The 17,298-nt window shown below is 46.6% G+C and overlaps 1 pseudogene; it reads left to right on the forward strand.

The window, feature by feature from the left end:
* Positions 1 to 8,605: 8,605 nt before the first annotated feature.
* LOC135524310 (WW domain-containing oxidoreductase-like) overlaps positions 8,606 to 17,298 on the forward strand; it is a 240,691-nt pseudogene continuing 231,998 nt past the window's right edge.

Consider the following 17,298-nt stretch of genomic DNA (forward strand, 5'->3'; position numbering starts at 1 on the left):
GTGAGCTGAGATAAGGCGGGGCTTTTTTAAATGACTTAAATGCTTTACCTAGCAACGACTTATAGATGAACCGGAGCCTTCCATCATCATCATCATCACCACAGGGTATAGCCTGAAACCATGAGGTTCGTTTAACCTGGTCCTTGGGCAGTTTAAACATAATTTAGCGGTCTTTTCTCCTACTATTGTTCAAACAAAACAAAATATTTTTGGAATCTTGGCTATAAAAGTGGGGTTAGATAGCTAATGTTAGCTAGCTGAAGAAAGCCCATTAGAATTGTCTCTTTGGCTGATAATCGTGACATACATTCCATGACATAGTCTTTGTTCATGCTAACATTTTTACCTTTAGAATCAAAGTGATTTTAGGTATGATGTTGAATGAAAAAAAAGAAATGCAATGTGTTGGTCTCATGTGTCATGAGCTGAAATAGAAGATCCCGGAAATGTTATATATGCACAAAAAGCTTATTTCTGTCAAATTTTGTGCAAACATTTGTTTACATCCCTGTTAGTGAGCATATCTCCTTAGCCTAAATAATCCATCCACCTGACAGGTGTGGCATATCAAGAAGCATGATCATTACACAGGAGCACCTTGTGGTGTGAACAATAAAAGGCCACTCTAAAATGTGAAGTTGTCACACAACGCCACAGATGTCTCAAGTTGAGGGAAAGTGCAATTGGCATGCCGACTGCAGGAATGTCCACCAGAGCTGTTGCCAGAGAATGTAATGTTAAATTCTCTACCATAAGCCGCCTCCAACGTAATTTTAGGGAATTTGGCAGTATGTCTAACCGGCCTCACAACCGCAGACCACTCGTAACCACACCAACTCAGGACCTCCACATCGGGCTTCTTCACCTGCGGGTGGCTGTATTCCAGGCGGGATCATCTGAGACCAGCCACTCAGCTGATGAAACTGAGGAGTATTTCTGTCTGTAATAAAGCCCTTTTGTGGGGAAAAACTCATTCTGATTGGCTGTGCCTGGCTCCCCAGTGGGTAGATTAGGGCCTAATGAATTTATTTAAATTGATTGATTTCCTTATATGAACTGTAACTCAGTAAAACTGTTTATATTTTTGTTCAGTATAGTTTGTTGATTTAAATGACATGGAAGTATGTTAACGACCAACCAAGCATATCCAAAATGTTTATCGAATGATAAAAAAAAGAATACAGCCATTGTCGGGTTATGAGTAAAGTAGGAAATTTAACATGGGAGTATAGGGAGTACCCTACGGCTGTACCCTACTCGTGGTGGGGTCATGTTATTCCATGCCTTGCCATGTGTATCTATGGGCGAGTGGGTGTGTCGAAAGGAAAGGAGTGGGTGTGTCAAAAGTAAAGTAATGGGGTGTGGAAAGGAGTGGGTGTGTCAAAAGCCACTGCTATTGCCAATGTTTAAAGGGTAGGTAGCATATACTTATCCATATGTAACATATGGATTTTCATCATTTGAGTTATTACACGAAAATGATCAGAATTCCGAATATTATTATATATTTATTTTCGGGATGTGATGTAATATGGAGGACTCTGCAAGCCAGCCTATTCCCTATAATGTAAACTCCAACAGATTTTTACTTCAAATACAGTGCATTCGGAAAGTATTCAGACCCATTCCCTTTTACCACATTTTGTTACATTACTGCCTTGTTCTAAAGTGATCATCAATCTACACACAATACCTCATAATGACAAAGCTAACAGATTTTTAGAAAAGTTTGCAAATTTATTAAAAATAAAAAAATACATTATTTACATAAGTATTCAGACCCTTTTCTATGAGACTCGAAATTGAGCTCAGGTGCATCCTATTTCCATTTATCATCCTTGAGATGTTTCTACAACTTGATTAGAGTCCACCTGTGGTAAATTCAATTGATTGGACATGATTTGGAAAGGCACACATCTGTCTATATAAGGTCTCACAGTTGACAGTGCATGTCAGAGCAAAAACCAAACCATGAGGTCGAAGGAATTGTCCGTAGAGCTCAGAGACAGGATTGTGTCGAGGCACAGACCTGGGGAAGGGTACCAAAAAATGTCTGCAGCATTGGCCTCCATCATTCTTAAATGGAAGAAGTTTGGAACCACCAAGTCTCTTCCCAGAGCTGGCCGCCCAGCCAGAATGAGCAATCAGGGGAGAAGGGCCTTGGTCAGGGATTTGGCCAAGAACCCAAAGGTTACTCTGACAGAGCTCCAGAGTTCCTCTGTAGAGATGGGAGAACCTTCCAGTATGACAATCATCTCTGCAGCACTCCACCAATCACGCCTTTATTTTAGTGGCCAGACAGAAGCCACTCCTCCGTAAAAGTCACATGACAGCCCGCTTGGAGTTTGCCAAAAGGCAACTAAAGCGTAGTGAACCACTAGTTGGCCTAGAGTGTTGAAAGCTGTCATCAAGGCAAAGTGTGGCTGCTTTGAAGAATATAAAATCTATTTAGATTTGTTTTACACTTTTTTGGTTAATACATGATTTCATGTGTTATTTTATAGTTTTGATGTCTTCACTATTATTCTACAATGTAGAAAATAGTAAAAATTAGTATTTATGTCAGAACTTTTGACTGGTACGGTATATATAGAATATGAGCAATGTTGATAAACGGCTAATCGCTAACAGTCATGGTACATGCTCATGCATTCCAATGCAAAATGCTTACAATAGTGCTAACGCTAGCGGATGCACGAGCTAGCTAACAAGCTCATCACATGGTAATTGTACACAATAAACCACAAAACGTAGCTCGACATAATATGACACAGATCTCAAGGCACTTACGTTTAGATGCACGCAGAATTAAACATCAGACATACAGGGATTCAGTCCACAGGAGGAAAATGTCAGCAGGAGGGAAACTGGAAGTGTCATAGACTAACTGAAACTGAAATCCCGGTAATCAAGGCCACTGATAGGCTGAACGAGATGTGGTGATACGTAGATGGTGTGACCTTGACCAATAAGACACTAACAAAAGTGGGGGTCCTCTGGATGGGAGTCTAAACTGCCCGACTAGAACTAATAAGAAGGGATGGCTAGAATCAGCTGACTGAAGCTGGCTGTTTTAACAGCCGCCCCCAAATGTGTTGACAGATTTGTAATCAACAGCAAAGGGCTACAAAGGCAGACAGTGACAGAGGAATGACGTGAATACTTGTGGTCATCCAGAGAGGCTGAAATGTAGACCAGACGGGCGACTGGTCCAACAGAAGGCCTGTCTTCAATGCACCTGGCCGCACCGTCACAAATGTGCTTGAGATCACCAGACCAGGGCGAGTGATACTGTGGGGCCAGTGCAGGCTGTGAATAAGTTATGTAAGAGGGGAGCCAACAAGATGTGATGGTGGATCTGGTGGCGGCTTCCCCCTCAGCCCAGGAAAAGGTAACAGGATTACCTCAACAGTGAGGGCTTGTAAGACCCCCAGGGGAGGAGCAGGAGTCACATTGACCCCTGATACGGTGTCAGCTGAGGACATCAGGACTGGAGACTGCAGAGCCACTGCGGCAGAGCTTGACGACGGTCTCAGGACTGGAGACCGCAGGGCTGCAGCGCAGCTCGACGAAGACCCATTGGAATGGATACTTAGGCGGCTGGAGCAACAAAGCAGCAATGGGCAGTGGCCACAGGACGGACCCAGGCAGCGGGACCAGGTGAGGGTACCGGATCAGGAGGTCGGGCAGCAGAGTTCGATGAAGGTCTCAGCTCTGCAGACGGTGGAAGTTTGGCTGCAGGTTTCCACGAAGCTCTCAGGACTAGTGACCACAGGTCTGTAGCAGCAAAGCTCAACGAGGGTCTCTGGACTATAGATGGTGAGGCCACCCCATCGGCAACAGGAGGCCCCAGAAACAGGAGTTGGGTTTGGCGAAGATCTCAGGACAGGTGACAGCAGCACACCTGAAAGACCCAAAGACGGGAGAGAGCTGGACCCTGGATCCAGGAGAGTGCCAGAGCTGTTGACTTGGAGCCTGACAGAGATAGTGACTTGGGGCCTGACTGGGCTACAGATTGTGAGCTAGGGGATGTTAGATAGGAACTGGGATAGGAAACTGGAGACCTGATCAGGGAAATGAGAGCTAATATACTCTGGACCTACTGGGGCTATAGACTGAGGACCTAGTAGGGTAGAAGGTGAGATGTCTCCTACAAAAGGACATGGAACACCTCAGTCACAAGGGTCCCCTACAGGGATGTCAGGAGGGTCTTCCAAGGCTGGAGCTAGCAAGAACCCCAGAACTGAGACCGGCAGGTTCCACCAGGCAGGGACTGACGGGGCCTGGACAGCAGACACGGACCGAGCCACCGCAGCAGAGACTGGAGGGGGCTCCCAAGAAGGAGCAGGAGCCATCTTTGAACAGCAGCAGGCAGGACGTTGAAGGTAGGACTAGGCAGATCCCGCCAGTTAGGGGTCGGAGAGGTCTGAGTTGCAGGGCTGGACTTGGCAACCTCAGCGACTGGAGACAGGCCTCCCGCAATGGACCAACTGACACTCAGAGATGTCAGCTGGAGTAGGAGTATGGTTCTCCCTCAGGGTGAACTCTGGTATCTCCTCCATCCCTGGAGAAGGCTGTAGATCTTCCTTCTTGTGAATAGGTAGGGAGTTAAGGATTAACTAGAACAGGGGCCATCCGAACCTCTGTCACTGGATACGGTGATCTCACGACTGTGGGAACCAGTTGAGACTCTGCGACAGGAGCGGGTTGAAGCACAGCGGTGGGAGTGGTGAGCTGAAGCTACATGGCAGTGTAGTAGGCCCCACTACTAACTTGAGCAGCATTGCCATAACACGGCTGGGGTTGGCTGGAGCACAGTGGTACGGCGCTCCAACCGGGGTGAGCTGTGGTAGCTCCTCTGGCCCTGGAAAAAGCTGTCGCATCACTGTGAGGGACTCCACAGCAAGGGTCAGATCCGACACCGTGGCTAATGGTGAAGCTGATGTGGAACGGCGGGGCATCTCAAGCATCTTCTGACATCTGGCGTCAATGAGCTGCTCGCGCTGGCACCACAGCACCTCATTCTGGCACTTCTGGTGTAGTATCTGTTGCATGATGATCTCTAGGATGATGTCATCAACTTCTTGGGCAACTTGGTGGCACAGGTCCCTGTTCTCCCCATCTAAGATGTCTTTCAGTTGTAAGAGGAGAGAACTGTTGAAGAACTGGCTGAGACAGTCAGGTGACAACTGGCAGTGTCCATCAGGTAAGTACTGGCGACAATGGTCGTGTGAACTGTAGGAAGCTTCCATCTTCCGTACTGCTTCAATGATCTCAATCTTGTCACACTGGCTGTGTAAACGCAGTGAGACCTTTCCGGTTGTCACTGGCGATCCACGCTCAGGTCAACGCTGATCACTGTGATCTCTGGTCGAGGTTTGATGCTGATCCTGAGGATCTCTGGTCGAGATTCAACATCGATCTTGGCGATCTCTGGTCGAGGTTAGCCTGAGATGGGAACCCGGTGAATTAGCAACCAATGAAAAGGCTGAGGCTCTGTCATCGATTTTGCTGATCAACCTGGGTGGTGACTTGGGCCGGTGATGAGTAGTTGAAGGGGGAAGAAGGCCACTTTGACTGCAGAATATCCTGTCTCAAGTGCTCAAGAAACCGTCTTGGTGCGCTCTCTCGTAGGAGTGGTATGTGGATGTGTGTGGTAGTCTGTGTCTTGACTCGTAGCCATCGCCGTAATTGTCGAGATATTGTGGGAGGTGAGCTGGTCGGCACGGACGGACCACATCTTGTGGAGAATCTTCTCTGTTAACTGGCATCCTTGGGCTGTAGCAGTTACTGGATACGGCTTGTAAGGACCATTAAAAATAGGGGTTGTAGAGAATCGTAGGACCATGAATATAATAACAAACCTTGGGTGCTGGCTTATGGCCGGTAGCAACCATTACAGAACAAGGATAAGGCGGATGTTAAGGGGAGTTTAATGGAAGAAGACACACTAATGGTTCAGATAACTGAGAATCATGTCCAGTGAGAACTGACATTGACTATGGTTCTGAAAGGAAAGAGGACTGATATAATATGAATGACATGGCTGTATAAGCAAGCACAGGTAAGTATATAACAGAAAGGGCTATTCACTACAGCAGGCATAGACCTAGTCACATGGCAATAGACTAAACAGCCTATTGTGCACACAAAACTAAGGCAAATGTGCTCAAATAAACATTACAGTAATGTTGAACTGTATACATAATATAAATACAATGAGCATGAGTGCTAGCGGGAGCACGAGCTAGCTAACAAGCACAACATACAGTATTTATACACAATAAACCACAACACTTAGCTCCCCATAATATGACACAGATCTCAAGGCACTTACATTTAGATGCACGCAGAATTAAACAGAGGGGAAACGGTGGAAGTCCTCTTCAGGATGTAGAGGATGAGGTCCAGCATCTCTTCAGGATGTCACATGCTTTGTAAACAACAGGTGTGGACTAACAGTGAAATGCTTACTTATGGGTGCTTACCAACAATGCAGACAGAAAGAAAATAGAGAAATAATAGAAAAGTAAAACACGTAATACTAAAAGTAATAACAGATACACAATGAGTCACGATAACTTGACTATATACACTGAGTGTACAAAACAGGAACACCTTCCTAATATTGAGTTGCACCCCCTTTTGCCATCAGAACAGTCTCAATTTGTCAGGGAATGGACTCTTCAAGGTGTCGAAAGCATTATACTGGGATGCTGGCCTATGTTGACTCCAATACTTCCTCCAGCTGTGTCAAGTTGGCTGGATGTCCTTTGGGTGGTGGACCATTCTTGATACACACGGGAAACTGTTGAGTGTGAAAAAACCAGCAGCATTTCAGTTCTGACACAAACCGGTGTGCCTGGCACCGACTTCCATACCCCATTCAAAGGCACTTAAATTGTTTGTCTTGCCCATTCACCCTCTGAATGGCACACAGTATATACACAACCCATGTCTCAGTTGTTTCGAGGATTAAAAATCCTTCTTTAACCTGTCTCTTTCCCTTCATCTACACTGGTTGAAGTGGATTTAACAAGTGACATCAATAAGGGATCATAGCTTATATTCACCTATATTCACCTGGTCAGTCTGTTATGGACAGATGGTAAACGGTAGCAGCAGTGTATGTGATGAGTCAAAATAGTTAGTGCAAAAAGGGTCAATGCAAATAGTTAACCAAATAGCTACCTGGACTAACTATTTTTCAGTCTTATGGCTTGGGGGGTAGAAGCTGTTCAGGGTCCTGCCGGTTCCAAACTTGGTGTATTGGTATGGTTTGTCGTGCGGGAGCAGAGAGAACAGTTATGACTTGGCTGGCTGGAGTCGTGGAAAATGTTTGAGCTTGGAGGGCACTATGGTGTTGAACGCTGAGCTGTAGTCAAAGAACAGCATTCTGACATTGGCGTTCCTTTTTCTCCACTTGTGCATCTGTTGGAGTGGTATGCGAATTGGAGTGGGTCTAGTGTGTTTGGGATGTGGTGTTGATGTGAGCCATGACCAGCCTTTCAAAGTGTTTCATGGCTAGAGATGTGGTGCTACGGGGCAATTGTCATTTACACAGGTTACCTTGGCGTTCTTGGCACAGGGACTATGGTGGTCTGCTTGAAACATGTAGGTATTACAGACTGGGTCAGGGAGAGGTTGAAAATGATCCGTGAAGACAGGCGGTCAGCGCATGGGAGAGAACGACTGCCCGGGTCATTGAAGCCACAGAAGTTCAAGGCAAACCGCGGTACTGCAGGCTTTGTTAGCAGAAAGCAGTGTCCCCATTATAGTGAATGGAAAAATTGCAATCTTTTATAAAGCATTTTTAGAAGACAATCATGGTACCAATAACTGCTTCTAATACACCAGATGTATGTCTTTGAACCGATTGTTCAGAATTTAAAAAAATTCACACAGAAGAAGTTATAAGGATAATTAATTTAGTTGCTAATGGCAGCCTGCATTAACCCGGTCGGCCTTTAACTTGAGGTACTCAATGAGAGGGGGCAGCGCTGCGCTAGACTGCAACGTTACTTTCTGGACTAGCTCAAACTTTGCATGTTATGGGAGAGTCTCGTTTGACAAAAGACCATCTTCTCTCCTCTGTGACTCAGAAACCGATGAGTGTGTCAATTCGTCAGTAGGCAAATGGAAGAGTGTCCTCCCCTCCTTGAAAGCCACCTTTCATTGAGGATACTTATCTGTATCCTAAAAGCAAAGAGTTTCAAACTCTGCCACACCCCCTTTAAATCAGTGTTTGTTTTGTCAGAGAAAAACATGCACACGTTTAAAAACAATCAACTTTTGTTTTGAGCCGACTTCCCCGTGGGCTTTGAACGGGTCACCTGGCTCACCCCTAGGAGGCAGCCAATTACAAAACGAATGCAATCACCCTTCTCTTAAGAAACTCCTCACAAATTGGTAACCCGGGGCAGATAATCGAATCCCCTCACTTTACTCTTGCAAGACTTCATTACCCAAACAACACTTTGCAGTATTGATGCGGAAGTGCTGAGGCAGGCTTATAATAACATGTATTTCGGTTTTCAACGCTCCTTCACTTCTGCATTTCATTTGGCATTTTTCTGTAGCTCTGTATCCGTAAGAAATACGGCCGATGACAGCTTTGAAGTATGCATGGATGATACAGACAGCGAAGATGAGTTGCCTCCAGGATGGGAAGAGAGATCTTCAAAGGATGGATGGGTTTGCTATGCGAAGTAAACGAAAATGAACTATTGCGTAGAGTTTCAATGAACCATTCATTTCTATGGTCTCAACCACCACCAGCGCCGCTTGATTTTATGGCAGTGTTATCCTTGCCAAAAACCAGTCCTTGAACATCTATTCAATATCGCCCACAGCAATAGTGTAACTGTTGTCTTGGGTGGAAGAAGGATCGGGCCAAAGCGCAGCGTGTTAAGTGTTCATGATGATTTATTCAAAACGAACAGAACACTGAAATACAAAACAATAAACGATGTGAACAAAACAAATACCGAAACAGTACCGTGTGGCCCAAACACTCACATGGAAACAAACACCCACAAACCAAAAGTGAAACCCAGGCTACCTAAGTATGATTCGCAATCAGAGACAACTAACGACACCTGCCTCTGATTGAGAACCATACTAGACCGAACACAAAAACCAACATAGAAAAACCAACAGACTGCCCACCCCAACTCATGCCCTGACCATTCTAAAACAAAGAATAAAATAACAGAACTTTGGTCAGAACGTGACAGTACCCCCAAAGGTGCGGACTCCGGTCGCAAAACCTGAACCTATAGGGGAGGGTCTGGGTGGGTGTCTGTCCGCGGTGGCAGCTCTGGCGCGGGACGTGGACCCCACTTCACCACAGTTTTTGTCCGCCTCCTCAACCACCATCATTGCCTTTTACGAGCTGCGACCCTCGCCGCCAACCTCGGACTGGGGACCCTCGCCACAGGTCCCGAATGGACGGGAGATTCCGTCAGCGCTGGACGGACGGGAGACTCCGGCAGTGCCGGACAGGCGGGAGACTCCGGCAGCTCCGGAGTGAAGGATGGCTCTGGCGGCTCCTGGCTGGCTGACGGCTCTGGCGGCTCCTGGCTGGCTGACGGCTCTGGCGGCTCCTGGCTGGCTGGCGGCTCTGGTGGCTCCTGGCTGGCTGGCAGCTCTGGTGGCTGACTGGCGGCTCCTGGCTGACTGGCGGTTCCTGGCAGACTGGCGGCTCTGGCGGCTCAGGACAGACTGGTGGCTCTGGCGGCTCAAGACAGACGGGAGACTCTGGCGGCTCAGGACAGACGGGAGACTCTGGCGGCTCAGGACAGATGGCAGACTCTGGCGGCTCAGGACAGACGGGAGACTCTGATGGCGCTGGGCAGGAGGAAGGCTCTGGCAGCGCTGGACAGGCGGGAGCACCTGTAGGGAGAAGATGGAGAGACCGCCTGGTGCGGGGGGCTGTCACCCGGAGGGCTGGTGCGTGGAGGTGGCTCCGGATAGACCGGACCGTGCAGGCGCACTGGAGCTCTTGAGCACCGAGCCTGGTTCAATGCTCCCCGTAGCCAGGCCAGTGCGGAGAGGTGGAATAGCCCGCACTGGGCTGTGCTGTCGAACCAGGGACACCATGCGTAAGGCTGGTGCCATGTCATCCGGCCTGAGGAGATGCACTGGAGACCAGATGCGTAGAGCCGGCTTCATGGCACCTGGCTCGATGCCCACTCTAGCCCGGCCGATACGAGGAGCTGGAATGTACCGCACCGGGCTATGCACACGCACCGGGGACACCGTGCGCTCCACCACATAACACGGTGCCTGTCCGGTCCCTCTCGCTCTCCGGTAAGCATGGGGAGTTGGCTCAGGTTTCCTACCTGACTTAGTCACACTCCCCGTGTTCCCTCCCAATACATTTTTGGGGCTGCCTCTCGGACTTCCAGCCGCGCTGCCGTGCTGCCTCCTCATACCGGCGCCTCTCTGCTTTCGCTGCCTCCAGCTCTGCTTTGGGGCGGCGATATTCCCCTGGCTGTGCCCAGGGTCCTTTGCCGTCCAGAATCTCCTCCCAAGTCCAGTTCTCCAAATATCGCTGCCTCTCCTGCTGCTGCCCATTACCAAGCTGCTTGGTCCTTGTTTGGTGGGTGTTTCTGTAACGGTTGTCTTGGGTGGAAGAAGGATCGGACCAAAGCGCAGCGTGGTAAGTGTTCATGATGATTTATTCAAAACGAACTGAACACTGAAATACAAAACAATAAACGATGTGAACAAAACAAAAACCAAAACAGTACCGTGTTGCCCAAACACTCACACGGAAACAAACACCCACAAACCAAAAGTGAAACCCAGGCTACCTAAGTATGATTCTCAATCAGAGACAACTAACAACACCTGCCTCTGATTGAGAACCATACTAGGCCAAACACAAAAACCAACATAGAAAAACCAACATAGACTGCCCACCCCAACTCACGCCCTGACCATACTAAAACAAAGAATAAAATAACAGAACCATGGTCAGAACGTGACAGATAGGGCAGAGAAGCTTTGTTTTGATGCAGTTAGTTACTAACAGCAACAGTTAGCTAGTTTGATGGACCCCCCCCCCTCTACATCTCCCTCTCAGTTACTAACAGCAACAGTTAGCTAGTTTGATGGACCCCCCCCCCCTCTACATCTCCCTCTCAGTTACTAACAGCAACAGTTAGCTAGTTTGATGGACCCTCCCTCTACATGTCTCCCTCTCAGTTACTAACAGCAACAGTTAGATAGTTTGATGGACCCCCCCACCCTTCCCCTATACATGTCTCTCTCTCAGTTACTAACAGCAACAGTTAGCTAGTTTGATGGACCCTCCCTCTACATGTCTCCCTCTCAGTTACTAACAGCAACAGTTAGATAGTTTGATGGACCCCCCACCCTTCCCCAGCATACATGTCTCTCTCTCAGTTACTAACAGCAACAGTTAGATAGTTTGATGGACCACCCCCCCCCCCCCCTTCCCCTATACATGTCTCCCTCTCAGTTACTAACAGCAGCAGTTAGCTAGTTTGATGGACCCCCCCTATACATGTCTCCCTCTCAGTTACTAACAGCAACAGTTAGATAGTTTGATGGACCCCCCCCCACCCTTCCCCTATACATGTCTCTCTCTCAGTTACTAACAGCAACAGTTAGATAGTTTGATGGACCCCCCCCCCCCTCCTCTATACATGTCTCCCTCTCAGTTACTAACAGCAACAGTTAGCTAGTTTGATGGACAAATTCAATTCCTTTTAGACAATTTCCTGGGTAAAACGTTCCAACTGTAATAGTGGAGGTGTAAACTTGGCGGAAGAACATCTTAACAGTATATTTGACCTCTCAGCTTCCCTATCAAATCTAAAAATCTCAAATAGAAAACCAAAGAAAATGAACAACAATGACAAATGGTTTGATGAAGAATGCAAAAATCTAAGAAAGAAATTGAGAAACCTGTCCAACCAAAAACACAGAGACCCAGAAAACCTGAGTCTACGCCTTCATGAGGGTGAATCACTAAAACAATACAGAAATACACTACGGGAAAAGAAGGAACAGCACATCAGAAATCAGCTCCAATGTAATTGAAGAATCCATAGACTCTAACCACTTCTGGGAAAATTGGAAAACACTAAACAAACAACAACACGAAGAATTATCTATCCAAAATGGAGATGTATGGGTAAACCACTTCTCCAATCTTTTTGGCTCTATAACAAAGAATAAAGAGCAAAAACATATACAAATCTTAGAATAAATTATTAAAGACTACCAGAACCTTGAATGAGCTACAGGACAAAATAAAAACCCTCCAACCCAAAAAGGCAGTTTTGAAGGTATTCTCAATGAAATGATCAAATATACAGACAACAAATTCCAATTGGCTATACTCAAACTCTTTAACACCATTCTCCGCTCTGGCATCTTCCCCAATATTTGGAACCAAGGAATGATCACCCCAATCCACAAAAGTGGAGACAAATTTGACCCCAATAACTACTGTGGGATATTTGTACATCGTTGCGACACTGTATATATAAGTAACATGACATTTGTAATGTCTTTACTGTTCTGAAACTTCTGGATGTGTAATGTTTACTGTTAATTTTTATTGTTGATTTCACTTTTGTATATTAGCTACCTCACTTGCTTTGGCAATGTTAACACATGTTTCCATTGCCAATAAAGCCCCTTGAATTGAATTGGACCCCCCCCCTTCCCCTATACATGTCACCCTCTCAGTTACTAACAGCAACAGTTAGCTAGTTTGATTGACCCCCCTATACATGTCCCCCTCTACATGTCTCCCTCTCAGTTACTAACAGCAACAGTTAGCTAGTTTGATTGACCCCCCTATACATGTCCCCCTCTACATGTCTCCCTCTCAGTTACTAACAGCAACAGTTAGATCATTTGATGGACCCTCCTCCTTCCCCTCTACATGTCACCCTCTCAGTTACTACCAGCAAAAGTTAGATATTTTGATGGACCCCCCCTATACATGTCACCCTCTACATGTCTCCCTCTCAATTACTAACAGCAACAGTTAGCTAGTTTGATGGACCCCCCCTATACATGTCACCCTCTCAGTTACTAACAGCAACAGTTAGCTAGTTTGATGGACCCCCCTCTACATGTCTCCCTCTCAGTTACTAACAGCAACAGTTAGCTAGTTTGATGGACCCCCCCTATACATGTCTCCCTCTCAGTTACTAACAGCAACAGTTAGCTAGTTTGATGTACCCCCTACACCTTTCTCCCCCCTATACATGTCTCCCTCAGTTACTACCAGCAACAGTTAGCTAGTTTGATGGACCCCCCTATACCTTTCTCCCCCCTATACATGTCTCTCTCTCAGTTACTACCAGCAACAGTTAGCTAGTTTGATGGATCCCCCCTATACATGTCTCCCTCTCAGTTACTACCAGCAACAGTTAGCTAGTTTGATTGTCCCCCCTATACATGTCACCCTCTCAGTTACTACCAGCAACAGTTAGCTAGTTTGATGGACCCCCCCTATACATGTCACCCCCTCTACATGTCTCCCTCTCAGTTACTAGAAGCAACAGTTAGCTAGTTTGATGGACCCCCCCCCCCCCCCTATACATGTCACCCTCTCAGTTACTAACAGCAACAGTTAGCTAGTTTGATGGACCCCCCCTATACATGTCTCCCTCTCAGTTACTACCAGCAACAGTTAGCTAGTTTGATTGACCCCCCTATACATGTCCCCCTCTACATGTCTCCCTCTCAGTTACTAACAGCAACAGTTAGATCATTAGTTAGATATTTTGATGGACCCCCCCTATACATGTCACCCTCTACATGTCTCCCTCTCAATTACTAACAGCAACAGTTAGCTAGTTTGATGGACCCCCCCTATACATGTCACCCTCTCAGTTACTAACAGCAACAGTTAGCTAGTTTGATGGATCCCCCCTCTACATGTCTCCCTCTCAGTTACTAACAGCAACAGTTAGCTAGTTTGATGGACCCCCCCTATACATGTCTCCCTCTCAGTTACTAACAGCAACAGTTAGCTAGTTTGATGTACCCCCTACACCTTTCTCCCCCCTATACATGTCTCCCTCAGTTACTACCAGCAACAGTTAGCTAGTTTGATGGACCCCCCCTATTACCTTTCTCCCCCCTATACATGTCTCTCTCTCAGTTACTACCAGCAACAGTTAGCTAGTTTGATGGACCCCCTATACATGTCTCCCTCTCAGTTACTACCAGCAACAGTTAGCTAGTTTGATTGTCCCCCCTATACATGTCACCCTCTCAGTTACTACCAGCAACAGTTAGCTAGTTTGATGGACCCCCCTATACATGTCACCCCTCAGTCTACATGTCTCCCTCTCAGTTACTACAGCAACAGTTAGCTAGTTTGATGGACCCCCCTATACATGTTACCCTCTCAGTTACTAACAGCAACAGTTAGCTAGTTTGATGTCCCCCCCCCCCCTATACATGTCTCCCTCTCAGTTACTACCAGCAACAGTTAGCTAGTTTGATGGACCCCCCCTATACATGTCACCCCCCTCTACATGTCTCCCTCTCAGTTACTAACAGCAACAGTTAGCTAGTTTGATGGACCCCCCTATACATGTCACCCCCAGTTACTACCAGCAACAGTTAGCTCTACATGTCTCCCTCTCAGTTACTAACAGCAACAGTTAGCTAGTTTGATGGACCCCACCCTATACATGTCACCCTCTCAGTTACTAACAGCAACAGTTAGCTAGTTTGATGGACCCCCTATACATGTCACCCTCTCAGTTACTAACTGCAACAGTTAGCTAGTTTGATGGACCCCCCCTTTACATGTCACCCTCTCAGTTACTAACAGCAACAGTAAGCTAGTTTGATGGACCCCCCCTATACATGTCACCCTCTCAGTTACTAACAGCAACAGTAAGCTAGTTTGATGGACCCCCCCTATACATGTCACCCTCTCAGTTACTAACTGCAACAGTTAGCTAGTTTGATGGACCCCCCCTATACATGTCACCCTCTCAGTTACTAACAGCAACAGTTAGCTAGTTTGATGGACCCCCCTATACATGTCTCCCTCTCAGTTACTACCAGCAACAGTTAGCTAGTTTGATGGACCCCCCCTATACATGTCTCCCTCTCAGTTACTACCAGCAACAGTTAGCTAGTTTGATTGTCCCCCCCCCTATACATGTCACCCTCTCAGTTACTACCAGCAACAGTTAGCTAGTTTGATGGACCCCCCTATACATGTCACCCCCTCTACATGTCACCCTCTCAGTTACTACCAGCAACAGTTAGCTAGTTTGATGGACCCCCCTATACATGTCACACTCTCAGTTACTAACAGCAACAGTTAGCTAGTTTGATGGACCCCCCTATACATGTCTCCCTCTCAGTTACTACCAGCAACAGTTAGCTAGTTTGATGGACCCCCCTATACATGTCCCCCTCTCAGTTACTACCAGCAACAGTTAGCTAGTTTGATGGACCCCCTATACATGTCTCCCTCTCAGTTACTACCAGCAACAGTTAGCTAGTTTGATGGACCCCCCTATACATGTCTCCCTCTCAGTTACTACCAGCAACAGTTAGCTAGTTTGATGGACCCCCCCTATACATGTCTCCCTCTCAGTTACTACCAGCAACAGTTAGCTAGTTTGATGGACCCCCCCTATACATGTCACCCCCCTCTACATGTCTCCCTCTCAGTTACTACCAGCAACAGTTAGCTAGTTTGATGGACCCCCCCCTATACATGTCACCATCTCATTTACTAACAGCAACAGTTAGCTAGTTTGATGGACCCCCCCCTTTACATGTCACCCTCTCAGTTACTAACAGCAACAGTAAGCTAGTTTGATGGACCCCCCCTATACATGTCACCCTCTCAGTTACTAACTGCAACAGTTAGCTAGTTTGATGGACCCCCCCTATACATGTCACCCTCTCAGTTACTAACAGCAACAGTAAGCTAGTTTGATGGACCCCCCCTATACATGTCACCCTCTCAGTTACTAACAGCAACAGTAAGCTAGTTTGATGGACCCCCCCTATACATGTCACCCTCTCAGTTACTAACTGCAACAGTTAGCTAGTTTGATGGACCCCCCCTATACATGTCACCCACTCAGTTACTAACAGCAACAGTAAGCTAGTTTGATGGACCCCCCCTATACATGTCACCCTCTCAGTTACTAACAGCAACAGTAAGCTAGTTTGATGGACCCCCCCTATACATGTCACCCTCTCAGTTACTAACAGCAACAGTAAGCTAGTTTGATGGACCCCCCTATACATGTCACCCTCTCAGTTACTAACAGCAACAGTAAGCTAGTTTGATGGACCCCCCTATACATGTCACCCTCTCAGTTACTAACAGCAACAGTTAGCTAGTTTGATGGACCCCCCCTATACATGTCACCCTCTCAGTTACTAACAGCAACAGTTAGCTAGTTTGATGGACCCCCCCTCTACATGTCTCCCTCTCAGTTATTAACAGCAACAGTTAGCTAGTTCGATGGACACCCCCCTATATGTTTCCCTCTCTACAGTCATTAGGAAATGAAGACTGTGGGATCATCCCAAAACAGGGGAGAAGAGGCTCTGTGCTGGAGGTTTTGAGTAACTGTCCAGTCTGACCCCATTCCCAACTTGTCTCATATTCCCACCCACCTCTTACTGTACATCCCAACTTCCCCCATCCAATAGGCCTTTTTGCAAGCGTGTGTGTAATTGTCATTACTTGTGCACATTGGACCCAACTAAGGATGTTTACGGGTTAACCGTTAATCTATCGGCAGCCGGAAATAAATTAGACCCTTAATGCTTATCGGTCTATAGGTTAATTTCCACAATTGTGTAGAATTAAATTGGCGCGTAGGTATTTTCGTTCATCGTCTCGCATTTCAGGTATCAAGCGCACAGCATACAGAGCATAGTGTGCTACCATCTGTCAGACTGCGTGAGAGTCACTACTCAAAAAGTATGTAGGCTACTGGAGTGAAACCTGCTTTTGTAAGACCAGTCATCGTGCAACAAATAACATTTTCGAATGCCATGATTAAAAATGTGTTATTTTTATTTCTCAACTCGTAAAGCGCGCCTCCCATTCGGATGCTATAGTCTGCCAACCGTTGACTATCAGCGCGTCACCCACCACTTTGCAATGTGATTTTGAGGCAGTATAATTTTTTGAAACCTGAAAGCCTTACTTTGCGAAAATCCATCCATAGATACGTGGAGGCAATTATTTTATAAAGACTTCCTCTTGCCATTAACCAGCATTTCTCTCCTGTTCTATTGGTTTTCATATGA

The sequence above is a fragment of the Oncorhynchus masou genome, chromosome 31 (genome assembly GCF_036934945.1).
Source record: "Oncorhynchus masou masou isolate Uvic2021 chromosome 31, UVic_Omas_1.1, whole genome shotgun sequence".
NCBI lineage: Eukaryota > Metazoa > Chordata > Actinopteri > Salmoniformes > Salmonidae > Oncorhynchus > Oncorhynchus masou.